This window comes from Maylandia zebra, linkage group LG7, assembly GCF_041146795.1.
Source record: "Maylandia zebra isolate NMK-2024a linkage group LG7, Mzebra_GT3a, whole genome shotgun sequence".
In the NCBI taxonomy this organism is placed as follows: domain Eukaryota; kingdom Metazoa; phylum Chordata; class Actinopteri; order Cichliformes; family Cichlidae; genus Maylandia; species Maylandia zebra.
Genome location: NC_135173.1, coordinates 12,956,373 through 12,975,131, shown reverse-complemented (window position 1 = coordinate 12,975,131; position 18,759 = coordinate 12,956,373). Strand labels below are relative to the sequence as shown.

At 39.5% G+C, this 18,759-nt stretch overlaps 1 protein-coding gene across 3 annotated transcripts in view; it reads left to right on the top strand.

Annotated features, from left to right (window-relative positions):
* sema4ba (sema domain, immunoglobulin domain (Ig), transmembrane domain (TM) and short cytoplasmic domain, (semaphorin) 4Ba) overlaps positions 1-18,759 on the top strand; it is a 53,466-nt gene that overhangs the window by 9,903 nt on the left and 24,804 nt on the right. The window contains exon 1 of one of the 3 annotated variants that reach the window (XM_004553194.5): positions 2,144-2,297. The exons of 1 other annotated variant lie outside the window; for it this stretch is intronic. The gene's annotated coding sequence lies outside the window, so the exon portion shown is untranslated. Of the gene's footprint in view, positions 1-2,143; positions 2,333-18,759 lie in introns of those variants that run through there. One more of the 3 variants, XM_004553193.5, reaches the window with a different exon arrangement.

Genomic DNA, 18,759 nt, shown 5'->3' with positions numbered 1-18,759 from the left:
CATAAAGCAGACGCAATGAAAAGTGACATTTTCAGGGCACGCGCATTAACTGGGCCAGTTTGTATCTGTTTGACTGGTCTGCTCTATGTGTTTAGACATCTGTCAGAGAAGTCCTACGGATTGTTTGAAACTGTCCGCTGCATGGCAGTAGCAGGTGGTTTAGCTCAACAAGAGGTGTGCCACTAATCTGAGGGAGGTATCCAGTAGACGTAAGTTATAAATAGGTGAGTGAGTATCCTCGCTACGGCCTCAGTGTGGAGTCGACTTCGTAAAAGAACACTGAGCTGAAATTCAGAGTCCCAACATCTCAAACTTGGCATCGCATCGCCCTCCTTAGCAGTTGCCTAAAGTGTATAATTAGCATATGCTATTTTCGAAACAGGCGTCCCCGTCTCAACATGCTGTTATCTTACACTTCTCTCTATTTACCCTGCAAATATTTTTGGAGCAGGCATGTAAAGTTTTTTTGGTAACACTTCGCTTCGACTAGACTTTTTAAATACTTTGATGTGTATTTATTAGCATGTTTCAAACAAACCTGAGGTATCAGCATATTAGTATACATTGTAAAAATCATGATTATTATTAATATATTAAGAAAACTATTAGAGCTCTGTTCATAAAGTACAAAAAGAGGTGATTCTTTGGAGTCTGATGTCCCCTTTACAAGTAATGAAAAGGCCTCTTCTAAGACTTTGCATCACCTCTGTCGTACTTTCAGTGTCATGGCCTGAAAACATTGCCCTTGCTACTGTTGTGTGTATTATTTTAGAACTGGTATGTGGCTCAGCTTCACATGCAGGACTCTCTTCTTCACGTGCCTCTCATGTAGCCTTAAGTTCAGTGGATCTCGGCTCTCACTGATTTACATTAAGTCCTAGGACTTTAAAATAAGCACGAAACGGTTACTGTTGGAGCATGCAAAAGGACTAATGCTGCTTTAAAGTTTTAAATATGTAGGAGGCATTGAAGAATGCTTTTGTTGCAATGCTGTGGCTACATGATAAAATTCTAGACATTTCTGTCAGATTTCTGATGATTAACTTGGAAAATGAAAAGAATGTTCGCTGCCAAGACGTAAACAAGTGAACCCTCATGCTCGAAGCTGCGTGTTAGTGACATGTTTCACAGATATGCCATCCAAAGAGAAAGAAGTGTTCCTTTTGATCGTCAGATTTTACTTCACGGAGGTTTAAGTCTGAAATAAAAGAAGCTGTAGCTGTGGTTGGGAGGTATTTGTTTTGAACAGACACTGTCTCAAGATTCGAATGACTATTAGAAAAAAGTATTACTACTAATAATAAGATGGGCGAGCTGCAAAAACAAGTTTACCACATCTCAATTAACACTAGTGAGGATCTTTGTTGTTCTATTTGTTATCAAAAGTTTGTGATGGCTAGATTTTTATTCAGGAATTTAAATTTACAAATAAAAGACTAGGAATACAGATTCATTAAAGGCTGCACATTCTAGCTTTAATATTTACTTATTAACATATTTAAGATTTACATATTTAAGAGATTATAAGTGTTGAAATCCAATCTGCTTTTGTGTCACTATAACTAGTAAGGAAGCTTCTATATGTTACTCGTATCAGTGGAGTCTTGTCCAAAAAAATAGTTTTTGCTGTTGTATTCTCTCTTTATGTTTTCACAACATTGTAGGAATTCTCTTTGAAAGCACAGCCAAAAATGTAATGACCAGAAAATGACAGGACATTAGTGTATTTATTTTAATTTTTAAAAACAAATGATGTTGGGCAAAAATGCCAAGAACGTCTTCTTAAGTTCACACTAAAGAGGAATGTTAGGATATGCATACTAAGTAAAAAAATATAAATCTGATGTTAATAGTTTACTGTCTTTGTGGTTAATATTAGATCTGTTATCTGTCTTTTACTATTGCTTATGTGTTCTTTTTGATCTTCATTGCTAACGTTCCCCATGCAGGATAATGTGAGTGTTTCTATTTTACTCTGAGTCATTAAAGTAGTGCAGAAGGTTGCTGGATTTAAAAAAAAAGAAAAAATGAGTCAACATCAGACTTGTAGAAGTGTACCTCCCTCCCTCTTGTGACTGTGTGTGGGCGGAGCTGCAGTCTGTTGAGTGGCCAGGGGGCAGGCTGTAGTAGACTGTGTCAGACAGAGGGAGAGTGTGGACGTGTGGACTCAGAGCTGTCATCTGAGAGAGATTTAAACTTCTCTGTACCTGTGGATTTTTTTTCTTCAGACGTCCCCCCCTGAAAGAGGGACTGATCTGCCTGTGGGCCACCTAAAGGAAAGCTGTTTTAGATCTGACGTGAGTTTCTGTTTAACAGCTGACTGGGACAGAGCGTAAGTAATGCTGTTACAATGACTACCCTTGTGTTCATTAACTGCGTGGTGCCGTGGCTGCATGAATCATTGATGCGAGTGCGCTGCAGTTCTGGTTACCTGTTAAAACAATGCTAGGATAACCCATCATTTGCCTGTTGGAGAATTATGATGTTTTTATGAGTGAGCCCATGTGAGGTTAGCTTCTCTCTTTAAAAGGAAAAGTGGGTGTGAGTTGACATGAGACAGACCACCATCCTCTCCACTAGGTCTTTATCGTAAGGTGATAGAAGGGCAATGGGGTCATTAAAAACCCACTTTGAGTGCAGCCTCATGCATGTGTGTGCAGTGTGTTCGTATTTGTGGGTCATTGTTCTATCTCCTAAACATGTAGGAGATACCCATGCATTAAGTGATGTTGATCTTGGACTCATTTCCCTTAGAATAATAGGTATTTGCTTGGGTGTGTTACATTTTAACACTTTTTGGCATGTATCGGCTGTCTCTAGCGTCTTTATGCTGAGGCACAGCTCTTCAGGCGTGAGCCTGTGTCTGGGGGTTTGGGCTCCTATTTGCAGGCAGAGGGTAGGAAATGTGGGTGCAATTACCCCTGCATCCTCTCCAAGCTACTTTTTGTAAATCAAGAAGGGTATGGGAAATCAGATGAAAGAACAGAATCATCAGCATGTACTTTTCCAATTGAAATTGGAATCCTTTTTTGGAATTTTGTGTGATAGCATATAGAAACATCAAATAATGTTCTCACTGACATGCTGCTGGCAAAACAATCTACTAATGGCAAACTGTCAGAAATGTGGTTAGCAGTCAATCAGTAGAAGGATATGGTTGATTTTCCCCTATTGGAGTGAGCTTTAGTTTTATTATGTTGCATTTAAAAATAACTTGTGTATTATATTGTCTTTTGTATTCTTACATCACGTTTATTTCATTTCCCTAATATAAAAAGGCTCAATAAATATGGAAATAGTGCCGTCTGACTAGAATAACTTCCGGTTGTGAACTTTGGAGGTTTCAAGCTTCCCCATAAGCTTTTTTTTAAGTTGCATATTTTACTGCAGCTGGCTGAGCGTACAATCATGTTCTCTTTTAGGTGTATGTTTATCATTCAGCACAGTAAAGGTCATTCAAAACATCCAGGCTATTTTTTGGAGTGGACTTTTTGGAGTGGAGGGAAACTTTACCATAAAACAATCTGAATCACTGTGATCTTACAGGATACATCCTCAGGAAAACTTGATATCCTCCTTAAAAGCTTATCTGTGTTTGTCTAGCATCTATCTACCAACAGGGGACATGAGAGATAACCCTCACAAACAATCTTGCACGCAGACACAGATTCTCAAGCGATCAACAAACACCCAGCAGCAGAACGGGAATAAATGCGAGCTTTCATGAATTTTCAAGAATGGCGGATTATTCCACAAGAGGGTGGAATATAATCAACAGTGCTATCACATTTGTGGCAGCGATCGACTTTTTTTCTGGCCCGCTATATGGAGATTGGTCTGTCTGCTGTAGGAGAAAAGCTTGTCTGTGCTGACCTTGGCCTGCTGTTTCTTTTGGTTTGATCCACAAAGAAAACAGCTGGCAGTTGCATTCTGGATGCCGGCGGCCTCGACAATGAGCTGCCTGTATGATGCTGTCAGAGAGGCTTTGGCTCGTTGGTAAAGGATGGTGCCTGTTATATCAATAGCTAAAATCCAGACTTCACAAAAAAGTTAAATTTATGACATGGTGGTTGTTGCTTGCAGTGAGAGCCTGCCTTGACCTGAACGCTGCTGAAACATTCCTCTGCAGACTGAAAGTGTGTTCGAGGCGCTGCTGTGCTGCATCGAGTCTGCTCAAAGTAGTGTAAGCAAGGTGGAACTGTGGGCTGTCAATGGTAGCAGCTCAAAGCAACAAGCAACCTGTTGCTGATTACTAAATCTGCATTGTGGAGAACAGACAAAGAAGAAATTAATCATACTGCATCACACTGTTTTACCACAGCTAATCCTCCGTGCTGGCCCCACGTTCACATTTCTAGTTTGTCAGCACATCCCAGGGGTATTTTCTCAGCTTTAGGCTGCTCTCATCCTCCTTCATCTGTTTATATTGTCAGGTTGACTCTTGCCCCAACATAAAGTATGCATATGCGTGTCTGCTATGTACAGCATTTGTACTATATGTATGTTCTCAGCAGTTGCGAAAAATATTTTTAAGAGATGTGTTCATCCAAAATGTTGCCCAATGACATCCCTGATCTATACTTACTGCAGTAACCTCAGGTATTCTTTTGCATTCATGGTGTTTCTTACAGAGATGTTCCTGAAAATGAGCCCTCAAGTAAAATAAATAAAATAGAAAGTGAAGATTTTGGTAACTTTAGGTCAAGTTACACGATTCTCATCAGCAGGTGGAGTTTACTTAGTGGTCAGGAAATCTCAGATTATTCGGTTTCTTTTCCTGAGTGTCGGCAATCGTCTGTAATGCCTTAACAGTTCAAACTCAGAGTCTGACCAAGACTAGTCTCGCTGCACAGTCCATGTACTAGCTGTTCTGGACTTTTTAATCACGTCACATGTCCTTTAGATGTTGTGATTTTATCTGACTTCCTTTACGTTTTTCTAAGTGTTGTTGAAAACAAGACAAAAAAGGGTTTATGGCCGGGGTACAGAAGAGAAGGGCCAGCCACTTGTAACCTAAAGGTTAAACACAGGCCTTCAGGGAGTCCTATTACTGTGTACTCACTGATGGGAACTCTGCAAACATGCATTCTGGGAGCACAGCGGGCTTCTCTGTTTATTCCCAGTCTAGTGCTGTGCCATGGTGTGGGAAATGACTGTGGACATGGAACATGGCCAGATCAGTGCTCTCACGTCAGCATCTCCTAGACCCACACGTGCCTTTTTAACCCTCATGTAACACGCATCGAAAAAACGTCACATCCACAGGAAGTACTGCGGGACCTTGTCTTGTACGTGCAGCGCTCTATTTTAACTGTACACAATCATTTGAAACAGCTTTACAAAACTATGTGGAGTATGCTTACACACGTGTCAGCATTTCCTACTTGCTGGTGTGAGAGTTGCAAAATTCCCATTTCAGGGTATATTTCCGTCACTCATCACCTCGCACCTGTTCCTCGTGCATGTTTCATTATAAAGCTGTTTTTTAAAACGTAAAGCTATAAAAAGAACGCATCGACTATTGGATCACATACAGGAAATGTACATCATGTCACTGTTAGTGGTTGAATTTGTTTGTGTCCATCCTGATGTAAGTGCGGGAGTAGCTCTGATGATTGAATCAGCCTCCGGCCGAGCCTTGTTTGGCAACTTGTCCCTCCCCCGTAGCCGTGATTTGATATCTCTAAGCATTCCAGGTTATGCCCTTTACTCTGCTAATGGTGCCACTGACCCTTAAAGACATTCCTGCGGCAGCTCTCCAATCACACGTCTGATTGCCCCTCCTTGTAAACATGCTGTCTTTTAACATTGTGATTACTTACTTTACAGAGACATATTCGATGGACATTGGCTGAAACACCTAACTGACATAGTTGCTCTTCTCTAACCTTGGACACAAATAGTACAATGTAGCCCACTGCAAAAGGCACTCTCGCCTCTCATGTGTCATGTTGCACAGAGCTCAAATATTACACACTTTGTTGTAAATCTGTTGATCAATTTTTATGAGAGTGCAGGTGTGATTTTAGTTAGCTAACTCTTATGTGAATATGTAGGCCCTGCTTGGTTGTTTTGAGGTGTCTGAAAATCCTTTGCCCTGAAAAATGTTGACTTTAACTTTATGAAGCACATGAACAGTTGTGGGTTGCTAATTAAATAGATCATCAGTCTTCAGTCTTTATTGCCAATTATGTTGAATTTGGCTCTTGAGTGTGACCTTTCAGAATACTTTCTGCTTTCATATATTGAAATGACGATGAGTCATGTGCGACAGTTGGATGGTTGCATAGTTGTAGCAAAGCTACTTCTGTATTTCTTTGTTTTTTAAAAAACAAAAAAAACAGAAGGCCTTTTATAGATTGATCCTGTTTTCTGACACAGTAACATGATCTCTTTTCCTCTCTACGCCTGCGGTCCGAGAGATGGAAACAGAAATGGAGCAAAGGGGTTAAATGCAACAGAGCCCACAGGACAGCAGTAGACTAAAAGCTTCCTGTGGCAGAGCAGAGTGTAAGCCGGACCTGGCAGACAGGCTGGCAGGGCAGATGTTTTAGGTGAGAGGCACAGTAGATAGCTCTGGTTGAATAATTCATCAGATCGGATTGAAGATGAGATATATTAAGACAGAGTACACAGGCCATCCTATGGCCTCTTTCAGCACTTTTTGTGCAGCATGAGTGGCTGCAGGGCTCAGATCCTCCTGCATCTCTGCTTTCTTTCTGGCAGTTATCCACTAGAGTCCGGGCAGTGCAGGAGACAGTTATAGATGTGCTGGCTCTAGGTCTAGAGAGGCCTCCAGACATCTGGAGGGGTTGAAGCTGTTCAGCATGCAGGTGAAGTTCAAGCTCACAGCAACTAACACTGCTGATGACTACTTCTGTGGTCACTGGGTCTTATTGGGGCATAAAAATACATAAAGAAATACTTTTTTCAGTGATGGGATTGCTTAAACTCTAAAAAATCAGTACCCTGAATAAATCTAAACAATCCTGCACAGAGCTCAGTTTATCAGGTATCTGCATATTAAACTGTTTCAAGTATTAAAATGTCTTCTGGCCTTGCTTTTTGTCCACTTCTCTTTCTGGTTTGTTAGTGATCCAAGCAAAACAAGGCTGTTTATCCTGTCCCAGCTCATGCATCAAATCACTGACTTTACATCTTATAGTTTATAAATAATGAGATGAATCACTTGCTTGGCTCATGGTAACGTCAGAGACCAGCTACAGAGCAGCCTCTTGGGTTTACTGGATGTTTGTTAAGAGAAACTTGAATGTTCCTGTTATCTGCCTATTATTTTTATAAGCCTAAATGAAAATTTGACCTTTTTTTGGTTTACGGGAATGTGCTTCATCATTATAGATAATAGGATTTTTTTCCACATTATCTGTAAATTCAACTGAAAAAAAACATGGCTTGATGTTATCTGCTGAATTTCCTAATTTAGTCCTTTCTTGTCTGCAAAATAATAAACCATCCCTTAGCACCTTCACGTTGTGAAATAGGTGCGGAAATGTGCGCTTCTCTGACATCACAGTGAAAAGGCTCAACTTTCTAGTAACACACCATTTCACCTCCATCTCTCCATGACATCAGCTCCCACCTACACGAATCCAGCTGGGCGCCGTGCAGACATGTCAGGGCTTCGATTGTATCTCGAGCACACGCTGGTGCAAACATGGAGCTACGTGAACTTTAAGGGTCCTTATTATATGCACTGCAGTTCTGCCTTAACTGACTGCTCAGAGCAATTTGGCTTTAAGATGTCATGAACTGGGATGTTTGTTAGATTATTCTTTTTTGTTGTTGTTGTTAAAAATTACTCAGTAGAATTGAAGCAATTTTTAACATACCCCTGTACCTGCAGGCAAGCACACTGAGCTCTGTCATCTGATAGTTTGCTAATCCCCTGATTATACTTTTCTAGTTAAGTAGAAGAGTCAGTCAGTCATCCATTAAATCATCAAGCCACAGGATCAGTGTTGGGCCATATATTTGCTGTGTGCACGATTTGTGTTTGCGATTTAAAGGGCAAATAAAAAAAGGGCACGAGGATAAAAACAGTAAAGAGCAAACATGTGAAGTTGAATCTAAACTGAGCAGTGCTGGCTTGACAAGTGTGACCTTGAGTATCTGGATCAGCAGCAGCCTATAGGCAGATACTCTTGATTGACAAGAGCTCATCTCCCCCGTATGGTTTACCAGATTCGCTGCCCTTATAGGTCAGATCTGGTCGTCTGGGATATTGGATCTCAATGATTGGAATTTAACCCAAATATCATTGTAGTGACGGATTCTCAAGATAGCTCGGATGACTAGGATACCAGCGTTTAAGTGATGGCTGAATACTTCACGTTAGGAATGCGCAGCTTGCTATTGATCGGTACTAAGTGAGGTCACTTGATGTGGGTGGCAGCTGCCCCACTCTCGGACCCCATATAAAGAATACAGACTACCCCCCACAAAAACTTTTTAATGTGGTTTGTTCGCCAGATAAAGAGGTCAAAAATTAACTTTTAAATCACTGAATCTTAAGGGTTAACACTAGAGATAAGACACAACTGAACGAGTATGACTACAAGCACAGGAAAAGGAGTCATTCGTCATTATTTGTGTACTCTCATGAGCTCGGTTTAGAGAACTTGGTTTTTGGTCATTGTTAGTGGACTTCCCTGAATCTCACTGAATGTGTTGTTGAAGAGCGATAAGCCTTTCAAAACATGCCTTTTGCTTCAAGTGGAAGGCCCGAATAAAAGAAGGAAAAGTCTACAATTCCTGTCATGTTAAGAGCTGTGGATACTTAAATAAAAGTTTAGCAATAATCAGATTTACAGTCATATCGCTACTGGTGAACAATCACTAGTTGCTACTTCAGCTCTTGGTATTGTAAATCTAAATCACTTTCCACACGATTGGATTAGGCTATAAACAGTTCTCATAGGTGTCATTTTATACAGAATGTACAATAGATAATTACAGCGTGAACATGAACTTGATTACACCTGCTCGGACGAACACGCCTTTCCCTGGGCTATCTTTGTTTCTAGCTAGGGATTTTCAAAAAAGCTTTGGAAGTATTACATTTCTCATTTATTATATGCTGACAATGTTTCTTTTTAACTAAATTTTATTATTCTTATGGTTTAAGTGATAGTTTTCATTCCAGTATTCTTTTAGATTCATAATCAATATTCATTAGACTGAAAGTTTGGTTGATTGCATTTTGTTCAGAATTGCTTTATTTGTCTATTTAAAAAAAGGACTGAAGGTCACCAGCATGTTCGATCTGTGAGGTTTACAATATGCTTTTTAGCCTTGATGCTCTTGACATTCGGTAAAAGCTGGTCTGTGGCCATTTGGAGAAGTGGACGTTCTGAGCCTTTTATCATTTGTACACAGTGATGGATGGGTGCAGCTCTCTGCCCAGTGGCCTATAGCCTGAGCTTGTGTGTAAGCCTCTAAGCTACTGGAATGCGTGCAGCTTCTTGCTGCGGACATCAAGCGGCAACAGCCGCCGTGTTTTGTTTACGCCCTTTCATGGATGCCACACCAGCCTAATCAATTTTAGCGAGGTTAAATATTTCAATGGATTGTTGTTGATCGAACGATCCATGAGTTTACACGGGCAGCAAATGCAAATGCAGCACATCACTTCGTTTTTGAACTGTCCACAAACTTGACTTCTATGGTTCAAAAGGTTCACTTTGCTTTTTCCAAGCATATAGTGGTTTTTTTTATGGTTGTTCGGTTTTATTTGGCAACTCCTTTACATATGCTAAATAATCTCAGGAGTCAAAAAAATAATAATTAAAAGTTAATCTTTTATTCTTGTAAAACACGGGATGGTAACATTTTTTCGGTGACAGCTGACAAAAAAATCTGATAATAACCTTTCAGTTTAAAGCTGTCCAAGTAGGAAAAAAAAGTATAATTTATAGTACTGTGTTGAGTCCTCACTTTGTGGACATTTATAATTTTCGTGTCTCTGCATTAATGAAACCCTTAATATCAAGTTCCCAATGAAATAGTCGCTTATTGTTACAGAAAGAAAGACATCTGATTTTGAGTGTATATACTGATTGGAGAAAAAGGCTGACTATAAGCTGTGGCACACTATAATGAGCAAACTTGATACATTTACAGTCTATTGCATTTTGTTTTATAAGTGAAACAAATGGTATATTACTACCAAATGTTTTTGTAATGTAATTGTATTTCTGGGAAGGTGCATGTGAGCTGTGCCATAGGCTACCATGTAGGATAACTCAGTGTTACAAATGAAAAGTAAGAGGGAGGAAGTCCTGTTAGGCTTTAGAAAATTTAATGGAAGAGTTTGGCCAACATGTACATAATATGTAGGGCTCAAAAGGTTAAGCAGAGAACTTTCAGCTTGCCAGACTTGGCAGCATGTAGTTCAAATCCTGCATGATGCCAGAATTCAGCACTGACCTATTGTTTCAGCATATGAAGCGCATGCATATATGCAAGGGCTCATCTAGCAGAAGGGAAGAGCTGCAGCTTCTCTGGAATAATTGGTACTGCAGATTTAAGCTTATTCTGACTTTATTGCTAACATGCTGCTCTTTTTAGTCTGAATCAGATGTATTTAAAGTTGTTCCAAACAAAGTTTACTATTGGGAAGAGTGAAAAGCCGTCCATCATAGAATGGTAAAATGTGAAATCATTTAAAAACGGGGATAACATGCTACATTTTCATGCAGTTTCTCGTGGGAGACATTAAAAGTGTTGCACTAGAATAAACATTACCACAGTAGTTAAATAACAAAAGCTAAAATGAGAGCTACAAAGGGAATGCAGTTCCTTGACCCTTGCTCACCTCTGTATAACTCAGCAGGTCAGTCACATGGTGAAATGGGTGTGTATGATGGTTTGTTGGTTTTGGAAGTTTACAGTTAATGGCTGAGACATCAAGTGTCATAAAAGGTGTGGATGTTATGACATCATCACCATATGACAGTTCAGACAGCATAACTTTATGCTTTTAGTACTTGAATTTTTCAGTGTGTCTTCTAAAACATGAAAACTTGTATTCAAACAGCCTCAGAATACTTTGTTGGGCAGCTGTGACTTGGGTGATAGGATGGGTCATCTACAAATTGTAAGGTTAGTGGTTCGGATGCCGTTGCATCCTTAGGCAAGAGCTGTACCCTGAGTTGCCCCTGATGCATCCACTGAAGTGTGAAAGTTAGTAAGCGCGTAGATAGTGATAGATAGTGTTGTATTATAAATGTTTGTGTTTGGTTGAATGAGACTTGTAGTAAAAAAAAAAAAGAAAAGAGTGGAAAGTGGAAAGGTGCATACAAGTACCACTCCATTTAACTTTACTTGTGTTTCACATGCTTATCTTTGAAAAAAACCAAGTTAGTGGATGTAAACAAGGAGAAGCACGGTACAGAACCTGAGGTGAATGGCTGTTATCTCACTGCATTGTGGTCGATATTTCACTCCAGCAAACGCAGACAGGATTTTATTGCAAACAAGTGGAGACATTTCGAATGGCACTGAGTGTTTCAACAGGCCTGACCTACTTTCAGCAGCCTGGGCTGAAACGGTTTCTCACCTGTGTCTGGCAGCAGGCAGGAAGCCTCATAAACTAAAGGCCCTCAATATCTTATCCAGTACTCTGAACAGTATATTACTCTGTGCTTTTATTTCTGCTATAAAATAGTCATCGAAGAATTTGTCACATTTGCTGGAGCGCATATGGTCACTCTCACGGATACAGGCTGTTACTCTCAGCCAACAGTTTGAGAGGGTGAGATGGTTAGGATGTTTCCTGACAGTGAGAACTTTAGCCTGCTTCCATCTGTAGAGTAAACTTCTTAAGCTGCAGATTAGCAACATAAATAAATATAATCATTACCAAACCTCTTACATTTTGTTTATAAGTGGAAAACTCTTTTATTTCACTGAAACTGCAAATTCATAAATAGTTCAAGATTGAAGCCGAGGCACTGTTTGCAGGTCACTCCATCCTCCTCTCAGTAGTTATAAAAGAATAAACATTTATTGTAGTATGAATAGTACTATAAACATTTGTGGTGTAAACAGCAGTGATTTTCTTTAGTGCCACTCCACCAAATGTCAGGACACGCAGTATTATATTTCCGAGTAAAGAGGAACATCTTTTTGTTTTGCAGATCTAACTGTTGAACATCGCCGTCAAAATAGTTTCAGCTTTTGAACACTGATTTTGAATATCTGGATAGTTTATCATACAAGCGATCAAGCGTAAAAGGGTCAAATTATTTACCAAAACCCCAATAAGAGAAAAATGCTTTTAATAACAGGTTGTTTGTTAGTTTTGGTCCCTGAAAGGTGCGTCATAATGAAATGGGAGATGTAGGGTGTTCCCTCTCACTGCAATCGGTGTGACAACAGTACAAGAGACTGTAGAAAAGAAATAGGCCATTTCTGCAAGATCAACAGTGCAGTCTCCTTCCTTAAAGTGGATCAGCTTACACTGGGGCTTTCAGAAGAGTGGCAAAAAGTGCAGAGAGAAAGTACAAGCTTCTATAAACATCATGGCAGTGACTATACGTGAATATTTTTAAGATGCAAGCGCTTTTTAAGCCCTGTTTACCTTTGTTTGGACATGTGAATTGGCCAACGTGCCAAGAAATAAAGGAGAAGCAAATAAGAGAAGCAACTCGCCCTCACAAGTCTGAACGTTGAACTTTGCTGATGAGATTAGCGACTCTGAAGTGATTCATTCCTCCTTACTAGTGTTAATATAAAGATTGGAGTTCGATGAGGTGACCAGCAGGAGAAGGTGGTGTCTTTGTCCTTTCATTTGCTTCTCTTTGTCCTCGGCATTTACGGTATTAAAGCACTTTTCGGCCCGTCGCAGAGCCCCTGCTGCTCTTCTTTCACCCACTTCGACGTTGATAGTAATAGCAGGTCTGGCGACAGACCTAGCTCCGCTACTTTACATTTCATCAGCAAGCTGCTTCTGCTGGCTTCACATCTGTTATGGAAATTTGTGCAGAGGGGAAATGGAATGAAATGGAAAATCATTTCATATATTTTCACTTCTGAGACAGGGTTGGTTTCAGCACTTGTATAGGTTTCAAAGACAGAGGTGATGAAATATGCTCATCCACTTTCACAGCCATATATTACATTAATCTATCAATACATTCTTAGTTCCTGATAGCTTTAAATTTGGGATGCTTTAGGAATTCAGCACTTGTGATAAATTCCACAATTCTGACCCTGTGTCACAAGCCCCAGAGGAGAAGCAAGCTTGATGAATTTAACTCCCCTGAACCTTAAGTTCAAAATGTCCCCTATCTCTGTCCAATAGTTTAATAAGATTTTAATTAGGCAATTAAAAGTCTTTGGAATAGCATATGGTCATAATTACTGCTGTATAGTTCACTTAGGGACGATTGAGCCATTAATTATTCTTAGCTGGGTCTAGGGATTGAACTTAAAAATAGGTCGGGCAGGAAAGAGGGTATTTTCTTCAAACACCATATTCATCTAATCAGCATGCCAGACTTTTGAATGACAAAATATGTTAACTCAGTAGCTGCACTGTGTTGCACCAGCTATTGTGAATCCAAGACTGTATTTGTTTATTAACTTCATTGCAATTTCTTGACAGCTAGAGCTCTAGTTGGCTTTAAGCTTGTTATTTAAATTGCACCACTGAAATTTAAGAAGTCGCTAAGACTTTGTAATGGAAACATTTGTAGCATTACCCAGTTGAAATTGATCAATTAAAGAGGGAGTCACTGTAAAACATTGATTGGAGTATAGGCTAGTATATGCTATAGGCTGTTATAATTTTTTAGTGCAAATGAACATATTTCTCAGCTATACCATTTTATACATGATTTATTATATTTTAGGTCATATCCTATGGTACCTGGTGTGGTCTTCTGCTGCTGTAGCTCATCTGCTTAAAGATTCAATACACAGTGCATTCACAGATGCTCTTCTGCATACCTTGGTTGTAACAAGTGGTTATTTCAGTTACTGTTGCCTGCTTATCAGCTTGAAGAAGTCTTTTAATTCTTATCTGACCTCTGATATCAACAAGGCATTTTCATCCAGAGAACTGCCGTTATTGGTTATTTTCTGTTTTTCAGACAATTCTCTGTAAACTATGAAGACAGTTGTGTGGGACAATGACAGTCTCGACCATGTCTACATGCCTAAATGTACCGAGTTGATGCCATGTTATTGGCTGATTAGATATTTGCCATAATGAGCAGTTGAACTTGTGGCTGTTACTTTACAATTTTACAATTATGTAATAATTAACATAATAGATAGCATAATAACTAAACAACATTTAGTTGTTTTAATGAGAGCTGAGTGAGCATGTTCTCAAACTCTTCTGACTGTGATTAGTCATGATGCACTGGCCTTGGGAAAGAAGCACTGTCATATCTTACTCATAGCCAGGTATCGTTACAGCTGGCCAAGTTGTTGAACATTAACATGAGAGGGCGGTAGGACTAGGGCGGAAGTATGTCAACGCTGCACAGCCACACAACTCACCCAGCAACTCAGCCACTGTCCATATGTGCAGGAGTGCTCCTCCATTAAAGCCACTCCTGAGAGATGATATCCTCCCATCCCACATCTGCTCCGTCACACATCAGAGAGCCCTTCAGTGACGTGGAGGTGTTTCAGGGCCTGAGGGGAAACACTCACAAGTTGGCTGTAACTTGTGGTAGCATGTGACCTACGTTATCTGACGGGCGTGATGTAGGTGGCCAGTATGTCGTGCGTGTATGTGTATGTGTACAGGTGGCTTCGTCAGATGACAGGAAGGCAAAAGGTCATATTTTTCAGGCAACACTTTTCCAGTCAGCAGACTACGTGTGGAATCCAGGAAGTCTTCACCCCTCCTACTCTACTCAAATAGCAAAAGCTAATGGTGGTACCACCTGTTTCAGCAGCATACGCGATGCAGCTATTTATAATACAGTCTTAAAAGTAGCATTGTCATTGGGCCAGCTTTTTCATTCAGTGATACATAGTGATATTTTTACTTTACACGAGGAGCTGTATAACAGTAAATGACCGCCAAACACTGCTAGGAATTTCCCTGTTAGGTTAAATATAAAACTGGGTTCCTCTTTTATAAGATACATTACTGTAAAGTTTTTGGACAGTGTAAGAAAGGTATTATCAATTTTTTTATGACCGAGTTTTACATTGTAAAATGAAGCACCACAGCTTGAGTTTATTCTGTAGCTCTAATCTGACTGTTGCTTATTTCTGGAAGTTTTATTGGCACCCTGTTCCTGGCAGTATGTCCTAATGCTTGATTTATCTCCCTTCCTCTAATTATTTTAATATTGTGTACTGTCAGAAAGGTCTCTGTTACTGTTAGAGTTGAGGAATTAATGAACTGACTATGTTCAGAATGCTGCATATAGACCTGACTCGGCTTATCTTGAATGGGCAAAATGGACCCGCCCTCCTGTCGGTCCACTACCCAGAGGAGGGGGGTGTAGGGTTCCAGTGGTATGTGCACTGGGCTGGAAGCCTTGGTGGCCAGATTGCCAGAACTCATACCTGGAGCATTTATACATTTATTAATTATTAATAGCTAATTAAGTTTACTAAATTAATAATTATATTATATTCATGAAGTATTTACAAACTATTACAATATATCCTAATATAAAGATATTGTTTAACACTGATCAAAGCTGAAAATGTATAAAATAGACTAAAAACTGAGCATATCCTTGATCAAATAAAGTTCAGACATAATTCGTAGATCCGTTGATCCCAGCCCACTCTGTGTCTGCCCACATCATCTGATGGCTCAGCTGATACCCTAACACACATTCAGTTGGAAAGGTTAATATTGGACATACAGTTGCTGCATTCCTGCAAGCTGCTTTGCAACCCATCTGAACACCCAAACATTTTCCATGTTGTCTGACCTAATCAGTGTCATATCTGTTGACAGCGATGCCTTCTTTGTTCTGTATGGGGGGTACGCGCCGGTCTCGCTGCCTCAAGCTTTTCACATCTGCACATGGAAAGGGAGAGAAGTCCCAGTACGGAGTGATGCTGCCAAAAATAACTTACTCCAGATGAAAATGACAGTTTTCGTTTTACTGTAGTGGTCCTGACAGAACATTTATTTTATATCTCCGTTTAGTTGTTTGTTTTGGTTGCAGATATTAAAAGTACACCATGTTAGTCTCTATGAAATGTAATGAAAATGTAAAGCAGCAACACTTTTTACTCCATTGACATGAGGCATGCAAACATAAATCCCATCTGTGTTTTTTAAGAGAAAGGCTAATATAAAGATATAAATACAAATAGCTTTCTTTTAATTTGTTTGAAAAACCAGACAGAATCACCCCACCCACTAATAAAATTATAGTATCTTTAATTGTTGATGTTTTACAATCTCTGGTAAAGAAATGATGAAATTATTCTATCAGGGTGATGTGTTGCTGAAGGGAATAGAGAAATATACTCTAAAAGGATTTAGGAAGAGATCATTGACAGAGAGATGGGAGAGTATCATCCATAGCCAGAGCACACTATCACGTCTGTGTAGAGAGTGAAAGGGATGATTCAGTTTATGCATCATGCAGGAGAGAGCAGTGAAGTGCAGAGTTGCATATAGATTTCTGTGCTGTCAGAGGGGCCCTTGTTCTCCTGCTCACGCTGAGTCGAACTCTCTCTTCATACCTCAGTCGGATTCATGCAGACCGCTTTTTCTGACTGTCACACAAAACCGGGATTATTGTTAATTCTGCCACTCGGTGGTCAAGTAGTGTCTCATTTTTGGTTGTTTCCACACAAAAGATACTAATGATGCTTATGGCTACTCTTTTTGTCAGTTACATGTCATAGTCCACTGACATCATGTAGGTTGCTGACAGGGAGGGATTGTCTAAAAATGTCAGACTGTGGCCGAGCCCAGACTTTTAAAAGCAGAAGCTTTTCAGAACCTTGTCTGTTTTTGTCATCAGGATCATTAAAAATCACAGTCATACTGCTGTAGGTCCAAATTCTTTGCTGTCCAGACACTTGATTATTTTTCCTTTCATAGCTTTTGCGTATCTGACCCAGTGAAAGGGGAGATAATTTTGACCTGATTTTTTTAAACTATAAAAATGTTTTAATCAAATCCTAATTTAACTCTTTCCCCTATAGGTACAACCTTCTCTGTACCCTTAATGAAGATTTTTGACATCTCAATATCTACATCAATAAAGATGTGGTATAGATTGTATAGGCAGAGAGCTCCCTCACTAACCCAGTCTTTTTTGTGGAAGCACACCTGAAATAGTTAATTCTAAGAGGTGTCCTGTGGGCAAAAGATTAAAACAGAGTCAAATAAGTTAAAACTAGAAATGTGGGTAGCACTTTTTAATATGGTCTCCAACTGAGGGCATAATTCCCCAGCAATTAAAGGGAATTCAATGTACTTGAAATTACAATGCGATTATATACAAATACTTAAAGATAGATACACTAGAATAAAGGGACAACAAGTCAGAATTTTTATAGGAAACAAAAAAATAATCATATTGAAGTTAATTTTAAGTACTGCGTAATTTGTGGGTAATTTAGTGGAAAAACAATATTCGTCCATTTCACATCTAAGTACTCTGTACTTTTCGGGATGTGGGCTGTACTATGGAGCTGCTTAACCTTGCCTCACGTCTGGGTATTTTACAGGAAATAAGACACACATTATACTATAAGTAATTTTAAGTACAGCGTAAAAAACAAAAGAAAAAAAAGAAACACGACTGTAATCGTTTTTTTGTTATTCATTATTTCTATCATGCTCTTCAACATAATCAATATTAAATAATGATGTAAAAAAATAAAGATGCAAAAAGGAAGGTACAGTCACTCCATAATATTGCCTGTCCATAAAAAGTACAGGGTATTTACAATTCAGTTTAACTGCATTTAGTCATGGGCCTTATTATAAAGTGTTACCAAAATATGTGTTTTGACGCACCGCAAGCCCTTCAGGCTGAATTGACAGGACATGTCTGCATGGGTTTTTTTCTTGTTTTTTCAGTCTTGTGTGTGACATTGCTGCTGTAGAAATAACCATCTTTGTGTCTTGTCTTTTGGCCTTGTTGTTCTTGCAGATGTCATCTGCCTACATCAGATTTGGACATGTCTGGTTTTGTAATAAGCATCTGACTGCTTATTGACTAAGAGTCAAGATCCCCTTGATAAAAGCCGGAATAGCTTCGCTCCGTACTTCGTGAAATTGATTCTAATACCTCACATGAAACTGAATCTCCTGTTGGTAGCATTTAATGAGGAGCTCCCCGTGGCCACTGTAATGGAGCATTTGCAGTTGTAACTAGAGTAACCATATTGAGTTTCCCTTTAAGTCTGTCTCACTACATTCAGTTCATCAGAGTCTGTGATTTGCCCCCTCAACTCCATTACTGGTCGTGTTGTGGTTTGGACTGACGGTTTCTTAAAAAAATAGCTGGAGAGCTTGTTCATAAAGGTGTTAGTGGAAATGAAAAAATATCTAAAAGTTCAGATTCCCTGATGCGCAGGCTATGCCTGTAAGACTCCTATTGCCTTCATATTAAATAATTTTTGTGAATAATTTTTTTAAATATTTCTTCACGTCATTATGCAGGCCGCAAGTAGGAGTGACATGGGCCGCGAGATTGAGACACAGGCATTAGAGCCTCTCAATGCGTATTTTTTGGGTTTCCACTGGCGTGGAAACCAAAAGTAGCGAGGGCATAGCCTTATGAAACA